This window comes from Beta vulgaris, chromosome 2, assembly GCF_026745355.1.
Source record: "Beta vulgaris subsp. vulgaris cultivar EL10 chromosome 2, EL10.2, whole genome shotgun sequence".
NCBI lineage: Eukaryota > Viridiplantae > Streptophyta > Magnoliopsida > Caryophyllales > Amaranthaceae > Beta > Beta vulgaris.
In genome coordinates this window covers 30461727-30480551 of record NC_079203.1, presented here as the reverse complement: position 1 = coordinate 30480551, position 18825 = coordinate 30461727, and positions in this window count along the sequence as shown.

The window sequence follows — 18825 nt, the reverse complement described above, 5'->3', positions numbered from 1 at the left end:
ATTGATCCTGTGATGATCCTTCTGGTGAGCAGAGTCAGTATTGCATTGACATTACAGGTTCGCAGATGCATCTCATTGGGAATCTGGAATGGAGAGACTATTCATATACCTAGCATAGTTTAAGTTCTGTTTTCGTAGGAACATCTTTATTTCAGTTTGTGGTTTATTTAAGTTGGTGTGTTTAAGATTCAAACACTTGTCTTTTATTTAGTGTGTTTTATAAAGTTGGTTTTTAGTAAATTGTTTTTTCGCTGCAAAATTCTGAGTAAGCCGATACGTTATCACACGGGCGATAATGCCTGGGTAATTCTTTAAGGTTTATTATAAAAGTATTTTCTAGAAAGAGAGAATTATCGGGTTGTTACACGTCCTAACTTCGAAAAGAAATACAACACTGCTCCAGCTCGTATTAGCTTCAACTTGTAAAAGATTAACTTACGACTTCAACATGAAACATTTAAGAAACTGCCACCCACCAAGTGACAGGCCACATAAATGAAAAAAACAACATATACACATCAGAAAAGCTGAGTACTAAACCCGTAAATAAGATTAACAGATGCTTTGGTGGCTTTTTATTGAAAACGACTCAACAGTCAACATAGTCACATTGTCATAACATGTATCACATCAACTCTTGTTGACCACATACTTATTATATCCTTATCCGAATAATCCTTTTATAGTACACCATCATTCACATAACAAAAATGCAACAAGGCAACCTCCAAGCAATCATAAAGAACATATTTCATATCTTTATTTCGTTACCCTTTTAACGTATCACGAATCTAAGTTGTTTATCATATGAGGTATACATATCATACTTTGTTTCCTTTAATAGTTATGTTATTATTATGATTTCATAGTCTACCAATCATTTCTTGTACTATTATAAACAACACCTTATTAGGCAATAAATAGCATAACAACTCTCACTATAACGATTCCATATCGGGAATCTATTAACAAGATGCGATTCCTTAACGGGAATCCAACATCAGTATAACTTACCATGATATGCTTCCTTATCAGGAAACCAATATCAATATTCAAATTCAAATACTGAATAAACATTCATTACTTAATTACCTGATATGATTCTTTATCGGGAACCCCATATCGAAACAACTTACCACGATATGGTTCCTTATCAGGAATCCAATATCCATACATATATCTTTCACAATTTGAGACCACTTTCTTTTAACTAGTGGAAAAGAGAATGCGGCGGAGGAGACAAAGCTTACACTCCGAAAGTGGGGGTTGTCACCCAACATTTCGCTGTACTTTTGGCCAAAAACCGCGACTAATTCGGAGTATAATTTTCCGCTGATTCAATTAGCTATCCACATGTTTCATATTACCTAATATATAGCCTGATTTCGCCCTACATAGCAACGGGAAGGTTTCACTGTGGGGCCCCCAAGGTTCACAGTCCATGGGGCTTTGTTTGTGTCAGCTCATCTGTCGTCTCAAACGAGGCTACTTTCCCCTTTTAGATCACTTTCCATTATTATTCATGGCTTACTCCAATCATTCTGAAAATTCAAGTTTACATATCATTTCAATGACTCTTAGCAACAATCTTTGAACAATCAACCAATCCACAACCCTTCTCCTTAGAGAGCTATTACCAATTAACATAATATCTTTGCAAGTAAGTATTTCATATTAATATATGTATGCTTTTATAATGCAAACAATTCCATACAACACATACTCTTGCATATATAAACCTATATTCATCTCAATAATAGTATCTGTTATCAAGTCTTGACAACACTTACCATATATAAGTCTCTCTCTTAGAATTGACTAAGAAGAGTTACTAAACCACTTACGCCGAACTAATACTCTTGCATATATATAAATAACCTATACTCTCTTACATTTCATGATTATTAATCCACATTTATCTCAACCACAACACTAATAATGGGTATGAAATAACTACAAAAACTCACAACATATCACTTAACTAGAATAAACTAGCTAGCGAGAGTAACTCAAATTCTATAACTTAAGGCTCATTACACAAAGATTACTTCAAGGTAACTAAATATAGTTCATACTATATCATTGGTTGGAATCTAATTCATGTAATCAACAGTGAAATCAATTATAACCATATAAAGTGAGTCCATCTCATTCTGATTAGATTACACCACCATATAACCAAGGCTATCTGGGAGTAATCCACGAGCTTATACACACTTAAGTAATATCATACATTATCCTACTTTTGTCAATATAATAAACAATTGATACAACCTTATTATATTAATCCAAATACATACTTTATATTAACATCCCTTTCATAACCACAACCTCCATAATCTACTCCTTTGTAAGCTGGTCGGGAGAATTCGGGCTGGCACAGCTTAGGAACTTTAGTTGGGAACTGACTTAGAAACGAAATTAGGAACACCTAAAACGAATAAATGTTAAACGTCTGATTAATGTTAAGCGTATAACAGTAAGTTAAGAGTCCTAGTTTATTTTGGCCTAGGCCCACTATTTTAGGAAATTAGTTAGGAAAAGATTTTAATTAGTTTATTTTATTCGAAAAAGATATTATTTTATTTTTATACTCTTATCTTTCCTATTTTAAAAATAAACCGATTTTATTCATTAAAAATATCTGATTTTTCGGGTAGATTTAAAATAAATGTAAAAATATATTTTTCTTTATCATTGAATCATTTTTTAATTGTTTAATTATTCTCCAAGTAACCACTTATCACGTAATTTAGATTGTTACATGTTCTAAGTAAGTTAGTGGGTTAGCTTCTTAGCCCCACGTAAAGTTAATTAGTGGAGAGCATGGGTTAGTGGGTTAATTAGTGGAAAATTTATTCATGGCTACTTAATCTATAAATAGGCGCCTAATCCCATGATTAATTTGTGTCTGAGTTTAAGTAGTCACACCAATGTGTGTCTGACATAGCTTAAAATCCTAAGTTGTCTAAAGTGTTAGTGCCTCGTTCCGAAGAGAATTCATACTTACGATCTTTGGTTTTTACTCTTCCATTGTTATCAGAAATTGTATTTATTTTGTTAAAGGGTTTGAGTGAACTCATGTAAGTGTGAGAAAGCTTTGTCTAAAGCAAGAGAAAGGAACTTCAAGTGAAGTTTGAGAGGAACAACAGTTAGAGGGAACTGTTGGGAACTTGAGTTTAGGAACTCAGGTTGTGGCTCGAGAGAATTATTAGGTTTCTAACTGAGAGTTGTTGGCCTATTATAGTAGAAAGTTTGAGTTAAAACGTGATCGTGGTTGTTTTTTCCTATTGGGCGTAAGAAGTTTTTCTTCGCTAAAATCTCTTGTGTTTTCATTGTGTGTTCCATAGCTAGCTTTTAATTATGGAAAAAGTTACGGTTATTCTCTCACTATAATTCACTCCCCTCTTATAGTGCTCATATTATACAACAATCGGTATCAGAGCAGTAACTCTAAAATACAGGAAACCCTGTTGAGTTCAAGATCTTGGAAAATATGAATACTAGATAGAAACTAGAAGAAGGGTACTCTACTTAAAGGCGACCAATGTTCAATGGCAAGTTCTACACATACTGGAAGAACAGAATGGAGATCTTCATCAAAGCCATCAACTATCAAGTATGGAAGAGTAGCAGAGGTAGGCGATTTTGAATTCATTACCACTAACGACAAAAATGAGGTAATTCCTAAATCCATAACTGATTTCGAGAAAGAAGATTTCGGAAAAAAGGAAATTAATTCTCTTGCTATTAAATTGCTTCATTGCGGCCTTGTACCTCATGAAAACAATCGTGTCATGGGATGCGAAACCGTAAAACAAATATGGGATCTTCTTGAAGTCACTTATGAAGGTAGGAGTGAAGTTAAGAGATAAAAATTCGGTTTTTTAATGAATCAATATGAACTTTTTCAAAAGAAATCTAAGGAATCCATTCATGAGATGTTTACACGCTTTACTAATATTATTAATGAGGTAACCTCTCTTGGAAAAGAAATTACATTTGAGGAACAGGTTCGGAAGATCCTAAGGATCATTGGATGGCTAAGGTTACGGCCTTACAAGAAACTAACATTACGAAGTTCAATCTGAAACAACTTGTTGGTTCCCTTATAGCTCACGAGATACACTTGAACACTGACAATGGTGACATGTCCAAACAGAAGTCGATTTCCTTGAAAGTCGATGAAAGTCACGACTCGAAAACTGACGAAGAAGAATAAGCTCTTATGGTTCGAAAATTCAAGAGAATTTTTAGGATCATGAAAAATGGAGACTATAAAGGTAAAAATAAGAAATACACTAACAAAACTGTTTGTCATAAGTGTGGCAGTTCCGATCATTTTATAAAGGAGTGTCCTCAATGGGAACAAGACAAAGGCAAAGGAAGGGAACGAAGCAAAGATAGGAACAAGTAATACAAGAGTTCCCTATACCAGATCTGATATAAAGAAAGCTATGGTTGTTGCATAGGGAGATACTGACTCCGAGGAAGAAGATGAACCTAAATCTTTTGAAGAAATGATAAGCTAAAGTCGTATCACCTAATCAAAAATAACCTAAGGTCCACTAACTAGTAGTCAGGGAAGTCAGAATCGAATTCACAGGGAGAAAGTTATATTATTATATCTGAACTCTAATATTACACTAACAAAATCAGATGAATAGAGTTGTACTGTTACTAAACTAAGCAAATAATAGAACTAATTAAGAAGGTATAAATCGATTAATAAAGCACTAGAATCATGGATCACTATGCATACAATTCGGAAAATTAGGGACGAATAATAACTACCTAGTAAGTCAAACTGTCTAGGACACATGTAATTTCTCTCGAACATTACCTCCCTCAAAGATCACCCAGCCGCTCTCGCATGGTCAAGGGTCACTTTGCCTAATAATTGAAAGCCTATACGGTATATATCTCTCCTCTCGAAGCAGATTCAGTATTGCAACAATAGAAATATAAATCAAGCCTAACTTATAAATCTAGCATGAAGATTGAACCATAGGAAACAATTGAAATACAAGGCAATCAAACTAATCTACCAATTCCTCATTGCATACATAGATCCCCATAATCCTAGAAATAAAACTACTCACTCATAGTCATGAAAACAATAACAAAATTCATATAAAAACTCATACTTGGAAACATTGCAAATAACTAAGAAAAAAATCTAATTAACATTAGAAGAAGTAATTAATAAAGAAAGATTACCGAATTATATTGAACTTGTGAATAAGAAAAAGGTTCGACCTTGAATTGAAATCAAAAAGCAGTAAATTTGGGTTCTTGAAACACTCTCTAGAGAAAACTAATAATAAAAAACAAGGTGTCTTCTAATAATTCTATTTTTTCTATTTATACAAGTCATAAAATCCATCACAAAAAGTCTTGAAAATCATCCCCGTTTTCATTAAAAAGCGCGTGGTCTAATATCGCCCGATCGGCCCAAAGACGCGCGACAACATCGGGCTCCAACAAAGAGGACCAGGCTGTAATCACAAGCGCCCAATGAAATCGGGCTGACCCGTACGATGACATCGGGCGACCTAAAAGTATAGCAGCTGCGCATCGGAATTGCCAGGGGCGCCTAATGTTGTCGGGCCATGTCGCCTGATCGGGCGAAACAGTGAACTACGACTTGGCTTCAACACCCGATCGGGCCCGCAACAGAAACACTTATCTTGCTTCTGCGCTATCGCATTCGAGATCGCGAAAATGCGATTTCTTCACTGCACCTTCAAGCTAAAGAGATCCTTAGCCAGGGAGTCTTGCATCAGTACGGTTCATTGGTCACATATGGTATTTGCAAAATACAGAGTTATCCTTCTCTTTTCAACTGAGTTGATTCAATTAACTGTAACTTAATTCTTTAATCTTTACTGCAGCTACTGTAACTGTAGTTATTGTAGTTCTTGTCCTATCCGCCCGTACCATCTCTATTAAGAAATGGGATGAGGGCTTTCCTTTCCTGTAGCTAATGTTGCTATTTAACCCCGTTCTATTCCCGGACCTTAGGAGGGGAATAGAGTAAGGGGACCTTTATCTTATCCTTATGTAGTTAATGTTGCTCTTGGTTTTGTAGGTTATAACTGTAATTTAATGCTCTAACTTCTTATTAAAATGCAATGCAGCAAAGCCCCCCGCGAGGGCTACCTACTTCTCTAGTTCACCACCGGTATCCCATGAGCCCGATCGGGTTGTACCGCCCGATCATATCGGGCCGATCAGCATTCACTCGTTTCTTGGCTCTCTTTTTGCTCAAAGTCCCGGAAAGCATCCTCAGGATCTTAGAACTTAGCGTCCAACCTCTCTAATCCATTATAGCGATCATATAACAGATATAAAGTAGGTAATAGCTCCCTAAAACCTACAATCCAACACAGAATAGCAAACCACAACTAGATGGAGAGAGTTATACAAAATTGCTCCTTAGAGCACCATAAATATCACTTTTAGCATATAGATAGGGGAGAAAAACTCTATATAAAATCATAGCATCAAGAAACAACAAACTTTTGCCTCATGGCTATTTCCAAATCTGACAAAGAGATTGAATCTCTTAAGGCAAGTTTACACATTATTAAATCTCGTCTTAATCCTTTAAGTAAAGAGCAACTCTTTGATTTTATTGTTGATGTTGTGAATGATTGCAAAGATGAGTCTACTAAATTGAAACAAAGTGAAAATACTTTAGTACTTTCCAAGGAACATATTTCTTGGCATAAAAGTATTCGAACTGATATTTAGAAAATATTTTTTTAGTTGTTTGATAAAAATCTAATGTTGAATAAGAATTTCGAAACTGTAAAAAATGAGAACTATTTATTAAGCCTTGAGTTATCTCAATTTAAAGAATTTGTTCCCGAGGTGAGTTCCTTTGACATTAAATCAGTTCCCTTACACTAGTAGAGAAATGTCGATTTGTGTCGGACCTGGGACACCTATTTGCGTCGGACTTGGGTCCGACGGCACAGGTCTCGACGCAGATGACCTATAATTGATCTGCGTCGTATGCGAAAACGACGCAAATCTTTTACCTATTTGCGTCGCATGTTGTATATGGTGCGACGCAAATGGTATCCCAACAGCCTAAGCATCACTCATCTGCGTCGCACATGGCTGAGCATGCAACGCAGATGGGATCCCAGCAACCTTTAAAAAAAAAAAATAAGAACGAGTCTCAGCAATTGAACTTCCAAATTGGTATTCGAAATTAAATAAATACAAAAAAAAAACGAATAATATTACAGAAAAACTACAAGAATCAGATCTGAAACTACAAGAACTACAAGAATCAGATCTGAAACTACAAAAACTACAAGAATCAGATCTGAAACTACAAGAACTACAAGAATCGAAATAGAATAACAAAGTACACGAACAAAATGAAATGAAAATATTGAACAAAGCAAAAATATGAATCGATTAACAAAAAAACTGAATCTGAAAATATTTTATTTCTCGATTCACAGGGGAAAACTCAAAAAATATAACTAAAAACAAATCTGAACCGACGAGAGTTTAATGTTCTTCAATCTTCACCGACGAGAGTTTAGTGTTCTTCAATATTCACCGATGAGAGTTTAATCTTCAATCCTCACCCTTTAAACCAACGAGAAACAGTCGTAAATTACCCAGATTTGTAGTAGAAAACAAAATTCAAAAAATCGAAATAAATAAAATTAGATCTAATACAAAAAAACTAAAATCTAAAGCAATAAACAAACCGTCAACTTTCCTTGTACTTGCCCTTCGTCGGCGAGAGTGGAGATCTTCGTTTGCAGTTCCGGCGAGAGTTTTCAGCTAGATTTGATTCGTCGGCACCGGAGATCGGCTTGTCTATGTCGTCTGCTGATGAGCTCTTTCTTAACGGTCAGATCCGTCCTATGAAGCTTTGTGCTCATCTTCAGCGTCCGTAGAAGCTTCCTTCTCTTACACTTCTTGAATCTGACAAAGAAAACGAAGAAGATGATGAAAATGAAGTTCCAGCGAGATTAAGAGAGAGAAAGGCGCTGCAATGTTGAGATAGAAGAGGAAGATGAAGAGAGAGAGGGGGAGTGACAGTGAAATGAAGTTGAGAGAGGCGCTATAAAAGAAATGCTAGGTAGGGTTTAAATAAAGTGAGCGGGCCTGGTCCACTTTGCGTGGATGGGCCTAGTAGTCCGACGCAAATTGTGATTTTACAACGAATCTAAGGCACGTGCGACGCAGATAATGTAAAATTTTTTTTCAAGGTGGAAACGATTTGCGTCGCATGAGTCAGGGAATCCGACGCAAATTTGGCTTTTACAACGCACCTAAGGCATGTGCGACGCAAATGAGGTGTATCCGGTGCTTATGTACCCATGTTGTGCGTCGCACTCCTTTCTTTGTGCGACGCAAATTACGTTATTGCGTCGTTTTTCCTTTCATGCGACGCAAATGGGATGACGCAAATCGTCCTTTTTCTACTAGTGTTACAAAGTTTTAGATATGAAATAAAAGAATTAAAAAATCAAGTCTCGTTTTGGAAATTGAAAACAAAGAACTTGAAGGGGAAATGAACTTAAGTTGGAACAAGAAAAAATTTCTTCCCATTCCTAATTGGGTCGAAAATCCACAAACAAAACGTACTGAAGGTCTTGGTTTCAATCACAAAAAAAAAATATGAGAAACCGAAAAAGAGAGTTGATTTGCCAAGTGATAAAGTTTGTATGTTTTGTGGGAACACTAGTCATTCTAGGAACTCATGTCCTATAAGACTTGGCTTCTTTTATTAGAATTTGGAAGCAAGTAAATTAAATTGGAAAAAGAAACTTATCGTTCCTGAAGTAAAGCAACCCAAGAAAGATTGGGTGCCTAACTCAAACAATTAATTTTCTTGCAGGATAGAGTGAGCGGGAACAACACATGGTACTTAGACAGTGGTTTTTCTAAGCATATCACTGGAGATAAATCAATATTTCTCTCACGCTCTGCCTATGATGGTGGAAGTGTGAATTTTGGTGACAACATGAAAGGTAGCATAGTCACCGTCACATTCTATAGATAATGTTTTTCTGGTTGATGGATTAAAGCATAATTGGTTGAGTATTTCACAATCTTGTGATAAGGGAAATCATGTGCAATTTAATAGTGATAAATGTTTGATCATCAACAAAAGCACAAAGGATGTTGTTTTGGAAGGAACAAGGAAAAAGAACACATATGTTGTGGACCTTAACTTTGTTCCCAAAAATAATTGGAAAAATTGATTCTAATAATCCAACCTTTGGGTCGTTCACTCAAAATAATCCAACCTTTTGATTATTATTTAAAAATCTAACCTTTTAGGAAAATTTGCAAATATTGCACCATGACCTGTTGAAACAGTTTGGTGACCATTAGAATAGGTTAATTGCACACATGTCTTTTTCTGATTTGTTGTGATCTAATTAATCAATGTTAATCTTAGTTAAGATAACTAAACAACACCCCACCCCCACCACCACCACTGCCACTCCCAATAACTCCCATTTCACCCACCACCACCACTGCCAACAACCCCCCCCCCCACCACCACACAACTGCAGTACCAACCACCACTGCCAACCGCATTTTACCCTCACCACCACCATTGCGAACAACCCCCATTTCACCCCACCCCAAACAACACAACCACCACACAATTACAGTACCTCACATCACACCACCAAACAACACCCCACCACCACCACTGCCAACAACCCCCATTTCACCCACACCACCACCACACAATCGCAATACAACCACGAAACCTTTTACACAATCTGCCCCACCACCACAATACAAAATTCCAAAATGGGAGGCGTGGCATCAGCAAGAAGAAGAGAGAGAGAGATTCGAAGGGGAGGGGGGAGGCGCTGCTGCGGGATTCGAAGTGGGATGTGGGGGACCGGGAGGGGGATTCGAAGGGGGATGCGAGGCGGGGGAGAGGGAGGGGGAAGGGGATTCGAAGGGGGATTCGAAGGAGCGGGATGGGGAGGCGCTGCTGCGAGGGAGGGAGGGCTAGTGGGGGTGGGGTAGGGGTGCTCAAAGTAGGGGTAGAGAGGGGGAGTGATAGTGAAATGAAGTTGAGAGAGGCGCTACAAAAGAAATGCTACCTAGGGTTTAAACAAAGTGAGCGGGCCTGGTCCACTTTGCGTCGGATGGGCCTAGTAGTCCGACGCAAATTGTGATTTTACAACGAATCTAAGGCACGTGCGACACAAATAATGTGAATTTTTTTTTCAAGGTGGAGATGATTTGCGTCGCATGAGTCAGGGAATCCGACACAAATTTGGCTTTTACAACGCACCTAAGGCATGTGCGACGCAAATGAGGTGTATCCAGTGCTTATGTACCCATGTTGTGCGTAGACTAACAAAAGAACTCTAATATTAGGGGATGCGGGGGAGCAGGATGGGGAGGCGCTGCTGCGGGGGAGGGGGGGAGTGGGGTGGGGTAGGGGTGCTCAAAGTAGGGGTAGAGGGCAGGGGAGGGGACAGGGTGCTCACAGTGGGGGTCGGGAAGGGCAGTGGAGGGGAGGGGTGCTAACAATGGGGTCGGGGAGGGGAGGGGGGGGGGGGGAAGGGAGGGGAGGAGGGTGGGTGAAGTGATTAGTAAAGGGTTGTAAGGGGGAGGAAGAGAGATAGGGAGGGAGGGGTTAGAGAAAAAAAAGAAATATGGAAAAAAAAATTAATTTTACAACTTCAACAGGTTACCAGTTTCATGGATCATTATGAGCAGATACAACTAAAAGGTCGAATTATTAAATAATAATCAAAAGGTTTGATTATTTTGAGTGAACGACTCAAAGGTTAGATTATTAGAATCAACTAGTTTTTCTTTGCTTGACAAACTTTGATCAAAAGATCTAGTCTTGGGTCTACCTTCAATTAAGTTTCACATAGCTCATGTTTGTGATGCTTGTGCTAAAGGGAAGCATGTTAGATCCTCTTTTAAATCAAAGAATGTTGTAAGCACCACAAGACCATTAGAATTGATTCATATGGACTTGTGTGAACCTATGAGGATTCAAAGTAGAAGTGGTAAGAAGTGTTTGCTAGTTATTGTTGATAACTACTTTAGATTTTCTTGGGTTATTGTTTTTATAGCAGGGACGAGACTTATGATGAGTTCCTTGTCTTTGCAAAGAGAGTTAAAAATTTGAGTGTTAAAAAACTTTTGCACCATAGATCCGATCATGGCAAGGAACTTGAAAATTATAATTTTGATGACTTAAGTAGGGAACATGGCTTGGACCATAATTTTTCCACCCCCAAGACACCTCAACAAAACGGTGTTGTTGAAAGGAAAAAAAAGAACATTAGAATAAATGGCTAGAACAATGTTGATAGCTAGTGGTCTTCCTATGAACTTTTGGGCCGAAGCCGTGAACACTACTTGTTATATTGTAAATCGTGCCTTATTGAGACCTTTGTTAAATAAAACTCCTTATGAGCTATATTTTGGTGTAAAGCCCGATATTACATATTTCAGAACATTTGGATGTAAATGTTTTGTTTATAATAATGGGAAATATAATCTTGGAAAATTTGATACTAGGAGTGATCTATATTTCTTGGATACTCTTCAAATACCAAAGCTTATAGAATTTATAATAAAAGGACTATGTGTGTTGAAGAAAGTGTGCATATCATTTTCGATGAAACAGAGAAATTTAATACCAGCACACAGGTTGATAGTGACTTCGAGATAGGTTTGGTAAAAGACCAAATTCGCAGTGACGAGACTTTAGAAGAAGAAGAAGTCATGGGAACAAAGCCTAAGGAACAACATCATGTTCCTGTTCCCAACAAAGAAGAAGAGCTAGGTGAGGATACACAAGTGAATGATTTCACTATTGTTGAACATGGTTCCCAAGGACAAGGATGTGAAGATAATCAAAGAAATTAAGTTCCCATCCAGGAATTCCAACCAAAGCCCTGGAAACATCATCGTTCCCATCCTATGGAACTAATTATCAATGACATTAACAAGAGAACTCAAACGAGATCTAAAATTAGAAACTTTTATGCTTTTCATGCTTCTCTTTTTATGTTGGAACCCAGGAACCATTAAGAAGCTCTCACTAATGTTGATTTGATTGTTACTATTCAAGATGAATACATCAATTTGAAATGAACAAGGTTTGGCATCTCACTAGTAGAATAAATGCTATTTGCTGCGGTGATATTGCTGCGGTTTTACCTATACGCAGCAATATAACACGCAAAAAAAAAAAAGAAATAGAAATTAACAATATTGCTGCGGTTCCCGCCAAAATCGCAGCAATATTGTCTAACGGACACTTTTTAAAAATAAGTGGGCCCTGAAAAACAAATATTGCTGCGGTTTCCACGTAGGACCGCAGCAATATATTAAAAAAATATTTTTTTTAATATATTGCTGCGGTCCTACGTGGCAACCGCATCAATATATACTGAACTAACCAAAAAATAAACGGGCGCCTGTTGAAATTATAAAACACAACATTAGGGTTTTTCTTTCACTCCTGTCAAGAGAGGCGCCTCTCTCTCTCTTCCTCTCTCCTCTATCTCTCCTCTCTCTCAGTCGTTTCGTTTCCTCACCTTCTTCTCCTCTCTCGCCTTCGTTTTCTCTCACCCTCCTCCTCACTCACCGTCGCCACCCTCGCTCGACACAACAAAGCCTCACTCAATCTCGTTCGTCGAGATGCGGGATGCGGAGGGTTGATGCGAGAGATCGTCACTCAAATTTTGATGCGAGAATTCGTGGTGGTGGTTTTCTCGAGCCGCTTTCGTTCTCCTCTTCGCGGTCGATCGTTCTCCTCTTCGCCGTGGTCGATCGTTCGTCTCTGGTAACCTCCAACAGGTATGTAATTTGTTACGTTGATGATGATTACGATTATGAGAAATCGATTGATTAGGTTTTTAGTTTTTGTTGCGTGTTGTTGATTACGATTTGTTGTGTTTTATTTTCAGATCTAGTTGCGTTGATTACGATTTGTCGAGTGCTGAGAGGTTTTCGTTGGGTTGATTCATTTTGTTCTTCGTGGGTTCACCTGGTGAGAGATGAAGACTCGCTCGTGCACTCTCGTTCTAATTCGTTGTTCCTAAAAATCTCCAGATTCTTTTTTCTGCATTTTTATTTTTGAGATTCAATATAGTATTAGGTTTGATTTTTGGTTATTTTTGTAATATTTTTTCTTTTGAATCTCTTTTCTTATGTGTTGTATTTTTTGTGTATTTTTTTTGTTTTTGAATTTTGTGTATCTCTTCTGTTTTTGAGTATTTTTCTTTTGATGTTAGTTTCGAACTTATGTCTTTATTATTTGAGAAATTTTAATTTGTTGTGTTTTTTTTTTCCATTATTTTTATTTTTCAAATTTGATGACAAAATGCAAAAAAAAAATTTTTTTTTTGCCTGTTGTAGTACATATTGCTGCGGTTTTCGCCTAAAAACCGCAGCAATATGCTTTACAAAAATCTGATATAAATTAAATATATTGCTGCGGTTTAATACCTATTGCTGCGCGCCCAAAACCGCAGCAATATGACACTTTTTAACCGCAGCAAATAGCATTTATTCTACTAGTGTCTTGAGCCTAAACCTAAGCACAATAAGGTAATTGGTTTGATATGGGTGTTGAGGAACACATTGGATGAGTTCAGAACCATAGTAAGGAACAAGGCTCGTTTGATTGTGAAAGGATACAATCAACAGGAATGTATTGATTACGAAGAAACTTTTGCTCCTATTGCTAGATTGGAAGCTAATAGAATCGTTATTGATTTGTTGCTTTCACGAGTTTTAAATTGTATCAAATGGATGTGAAATGTGCGTTTTTAAATGGTTATATTAAAGAAGAGGTTTAGGTTGAACAACCTCCTGGTTTTGAAATTAAAGCTTTTCCCAATCATGTTTTTAAGCTTGACAAAGCTCTTTATGGGTTAAAGCAAGCTCCTAGAGCATGGTATGAAAGTTTTTCAAAGTTCCTTCTTGAAAATGAGTTTAATAGAGGAAAACATGATATAACCTTGTTTTTAAAATCAAACGGGAAACATTTATTAGTAGTTAAAATATATGTTAATGATATTATATTTGGTGCCACTAATGAATCTTTGTGATATCATAAGTAAAGAATTCGAAATGAGTATGATGGGTAAGCTCAATTTCTTCTTGGGGCTGCAAATCAAACAGACAGGAGAAGGAATTTACATCTATCAACAAAAGTATATTAAGCAACAGCTGAAAAGTATAGTTTGGATCTGTCTAAAGTAAACCATACACCTATGGGAACTTCAACTAGATTGCATGAAGATGTTATGGGAACAAGTGTGGATCAAACCAAGTATCGAGGTATGATTGGCTCTTTATTATATCTAACTGCAAGTGTCTAGATATTGCTTTTAGTGTAGGTCTATCTGCAAGGTTTCAAGCGAATCCGAAGAAATCTCATCTCACAGTAGTGAAGAGAATCCTAAGGTACCTAAAAGGAACAAATGATTTGGGATTCTTCTACTCAAGAAGTGATACCTTCAAACTGAAAGGATATGCAGAAGCTGGCTATGCTGGAGATTTGGCCAATAAAAAGAGTACATCAGGTATAGTTCAGTTCCTTAGTCATAAGTTTGGTTTCTTAGAGTACCAAGAAGCAAAACATTGTTGTTCTATCTACAGCTGAGGGTGAATATGTTGCAGCATCATGTTTTTCCCAAATGCTTTGGATAATAAAAATAACTTCGTGACTATGGAATTTAGCTTGATTGTGCACCTATCTATATTGTGATAATACTAGTCCTATTAGTATTTGTAAAGATCCAGTGCATCATTTTAGAGTTAAGCACATTCATATTCGGCATCACTTTCTTAAAGATAACGTTGAGAAGGGTCTTATTAAAATGGAATTTTGTGAAACTGAAAATCAGATTGTTGATATTTCTAACTAAGCCCACAAGTACAGGTAGATTTAATAAACTGAGACTAGAACACGGCTTGATTAAATTTAAATAGTTGCTATAATCTTTCTCCCTGTCGGTTTGACTCTTTGGCATTATTTCTTTGTGAATAAACTTGAGTGATTTCATTTATTTAAATTCATCACAATTCTTATATGTTTATTACATATGTATGAGTGAAAATGTCTTAAAACTACTCACTAATGCCTAATAATATTCCCCTTATTGTTCATTAGACAATTCTATGCCATTAGAATAGATAAAGGGTTAAAAGATTAATTGCGTTCCTAAGTGGCACCACTTGTTGTTCCCAAGTATTGCTCCCAAGTATTGTTCCCAATCGTTGTTCCCATACTGTAGATCTAGGATTTCTTTTCTATATTTATTCGAAAATCAAAAATAAAATCCAAAAAGATTTTGCTCAAATTTTTTCCTAAAAATCTGATCTATTTCCATTAATCTCTCCTAATATCTCTCAAGTTAGTTAGGGAGTTATTATCTTTTATTTTTTTTATCTCTCCTCCTAAAACCGTGTACAACACACGTTATTTTTTTCCTTTAACTTCATTGTTCCTCTTTCCATTTAACCTTAAATCACCACTTTTCCAAAACACAAACTTTCGTCGCTCATAAAAACCAAGAAATTGAAAAATGAACATCCAACAGTTGAGGGAATATGTTGTTCCCGTGAAAGGAACAACCAAGAAAGCAAAGGGTTCCCAAAGCTCTTCGAGGATGAGGAATCTGTTGTTCCCAATTCTAAAAGCACAGTGATGATGATGGTGAAGGTAGTGAAATCGACCAAGAAGAAGAAAGAAAGAAAAATGAAATAATTGAAAATGAAAAAATTTAAAAAGAAAAAATTGAAAAAGGAAAAAAAAAACGAAAAAGCAAAAGGAAAAGGAAAGATGGCAGTTTTATTGCTGGAAGCAATGGAGAAAAAGGAACAATTATTGCTGGAAGAAAGCAAAGGCCCCTCGCACAAGTAAAACGGTTCGAAATTGGAAGATGTTGTTGAACTTACTCTTTCTTTTTCTTTTTTAGTTAATTTTTGGTAGCGTTACTCTTTATCTTGTCATATCTTTCACTTTATTTTCTTTCGATGCTATTAAGGAACTATGTTAATTTGATAATCTTGACTCTAAACCTTATGTGCATGTGTGCGTCTTTTGAATGGCTAATATTCTTTAGTGGTGTGATGAGTTTGTATAGATTAAATTCTTCTTTTTGAAATCACGGGATATTGTTTTTGAAGATGCCAAAGGGGCAAAGGGAAAGGCAGTAAGAGTAAATTAAATTTTAACTTGTATCAGGTCTCATGTTTCCACACTTTTTCATTAAGAAATGCGGTAAACTTTTGCCTAAGGTTAAAATAAAATACAGGTCGAATAAAATTCAATTTAACTTGGTTAAGTTTGTTTCATGTGACTAATCATATATATTATATATTTTGTGAAGTATGCCTTTTGTTGCCATCTTCCAAAAGGGGGAAGACCCCAAGTTTTGAAGATGACTTAACCACAAAAGGCATACTTGTACTATTTCATGAATGATGTTCCTAGGTTATTCATTGAAGAACAAAGAGAATACCTCATCGAAGATTAAAGATGGAGAATTAATCAAGATCGAAGTGAAGATGTTCCTAAGATGAAGAATCAAGCTTTGAATGAAGATTAAAATGCATTAGGGTGTATTATATTCTTCATGTAAAGGTCGAGCAAAGGTAAAACATGTTTGTGTTAAATTCTCAAAGGAACTTAGTTTTGTTCCCATGACAAGAACAGACCCTAAAATGAATAAATATTAATCCCCTGATTAATGTTAAGCGTATGACAGTAAGTTAGGAGTCCTAGTTTATTTTGGCCTAGATCACTATTTTAGGGAATTAGTTAGGAAAATATTTTAACTAGTTTATTTTATTCGAAAAAGATATTATTTTATTTTTGAAATCATATCTTTCCTATTTTAATAATAAATCGATTTTATTCTTTAAATAAAATATGAATTTTCATGTAGATTTAAAATAAATGTAAAAATATATTTTCTTAAATTAAATTATTTTTAATTGTTTAATTATTTCACAAGTAACCACTTATCACGTAATTTTTGCTACACGTTCTAAGTGAGTTACTGGGTTAGCTTCTTAGTTCCCAAATAAAGTTAATTAGTGGTGATCATGGGTTAGTGGGTTAATTAGTGAAAAATTTATTCATGGGGATACTTACTCTTTAAATAGGCGCTTAATCCCATGATTAATTTGTGTCTCACTTTTAGTAGTCACACTAATATGTGTCTGACACAGCTTAGAATCCTAAGTTGTCTAAAGTGTCAGTGCCAAGTTCCCAAGAGAATTCATACCTACGATTTTTGGTTTTTACTCTTCCATTGTGTAGAAGTTATGCCTTGAATGTGTTCGACGAAATGCGTCGAAAGTGGGTTTCGGGGTACCGCCTGATCGGGTCTGGCGAAGCCGCCCGATCGGGCCCCCAACGCCCTGAGAAACTGAAGTGAAAAGCTTGGTCTCCCGATGCCATCGGGCGAGACACCGAACTACGACACGGGCGATCTCGCCCGACCGGGCGCGCAACAAAGTCTGGAAGAAGTAAAAGCCGCCCGATCGGGCGGCTGCCCGATAACGCGGAAACGCGTTTACTAAACGGGGGTATAAATAGTTTATTTATATCTTAGGGTTTTGACTACGAAAAACTCTCTGTTCTCTTTGTAATCTGGTTTCTTCTCATAATAAAATATTCTTTCTCTCTGCCGTGGATGTAGCCAAATTGGTAAACCACGTAAATCTGTTGTCTGGTTCTATTGGTTTTTGCATTCAATATTTGTTTCTCTCTCACGTCTGTTATAACAAACTGGTATCAAGAGCTTTTGGTGATCGATCTGTGTGAGAAAGATGTCTGCGGTGAATGTCAAAATCGATAAATTTACTGGGAGGAATAGTTTCAGTCTGTGGCAGATCAAGATGCGGACGTTACTGAAGCAACAAGGGTTGTGGCACCGTTGGCAAAGAAGTCAACAAATACAGTTACCGCTGAGATGACCACTCAGGAGGAGAAGACTCGTTCAACGATTATGTTGTGTCTGGCAGATGACGTAATCACTGAAGTCGCGGAGGAGGAAACCGCATCTGGTCTGTGGTTGAAATTAGAGAGTTTGTACATGAAAAAATCTCTAACCAACAAGTTGTTTTTGAAGCAACGTCTGTTCAGTCTGCGAATGCAGGAAGGTATGCCTCTTAGAGATCATCTAGATAAATAAAAAATACAATTTTTATTAGAATTGCGTAATATTGATGTGAAGGTGGAGGATGAGGATGCCGCTTTAATCCTGCTTGTTTCTTTACCTATATCGTATGAAAATTTTGTGCCATCTTTCATTGTTGGTAAAGATTTTGCCTCCCTAGAAAAATTTAGATCATCTTTGCATACTAGGGAATTGCGCCATAAGGCAACTGGTAATAGTACAGAAAATCAGTCTTCTGGGTTAGTGGCCAGTAGTGGTGGTAAAGTACATAGTAAAAAGAATTTAAAGAAATCTGGAAATTCTAAAGGGGGTCCTAAACCTAATGATATCTATAATTACTGTAAGGAAAAGGGGCATTGGAAGAAGGAATGTCCTAAAAAGAAGCATCAGGAGAATAAATCTGGGTCCGGTTCTGCTACTGTTGCAGCAGAAAATTCGAATTTTGAGGATGACTTTGCTCTAGTTGCAAATGAGCAAACATATAGTGATGTGTGGGTTCTTGATTCTGGAGCGTCGTATCATATGAGTCCTCATAGGAAGTGGTATACTACTTATGAGAAGGTAGATGGGGGTAATATTTCGATGGCTAACAGTGCAGTCTATAAGATAGTTGGAATAGGCTCTATCAAGATTCAAACTCATG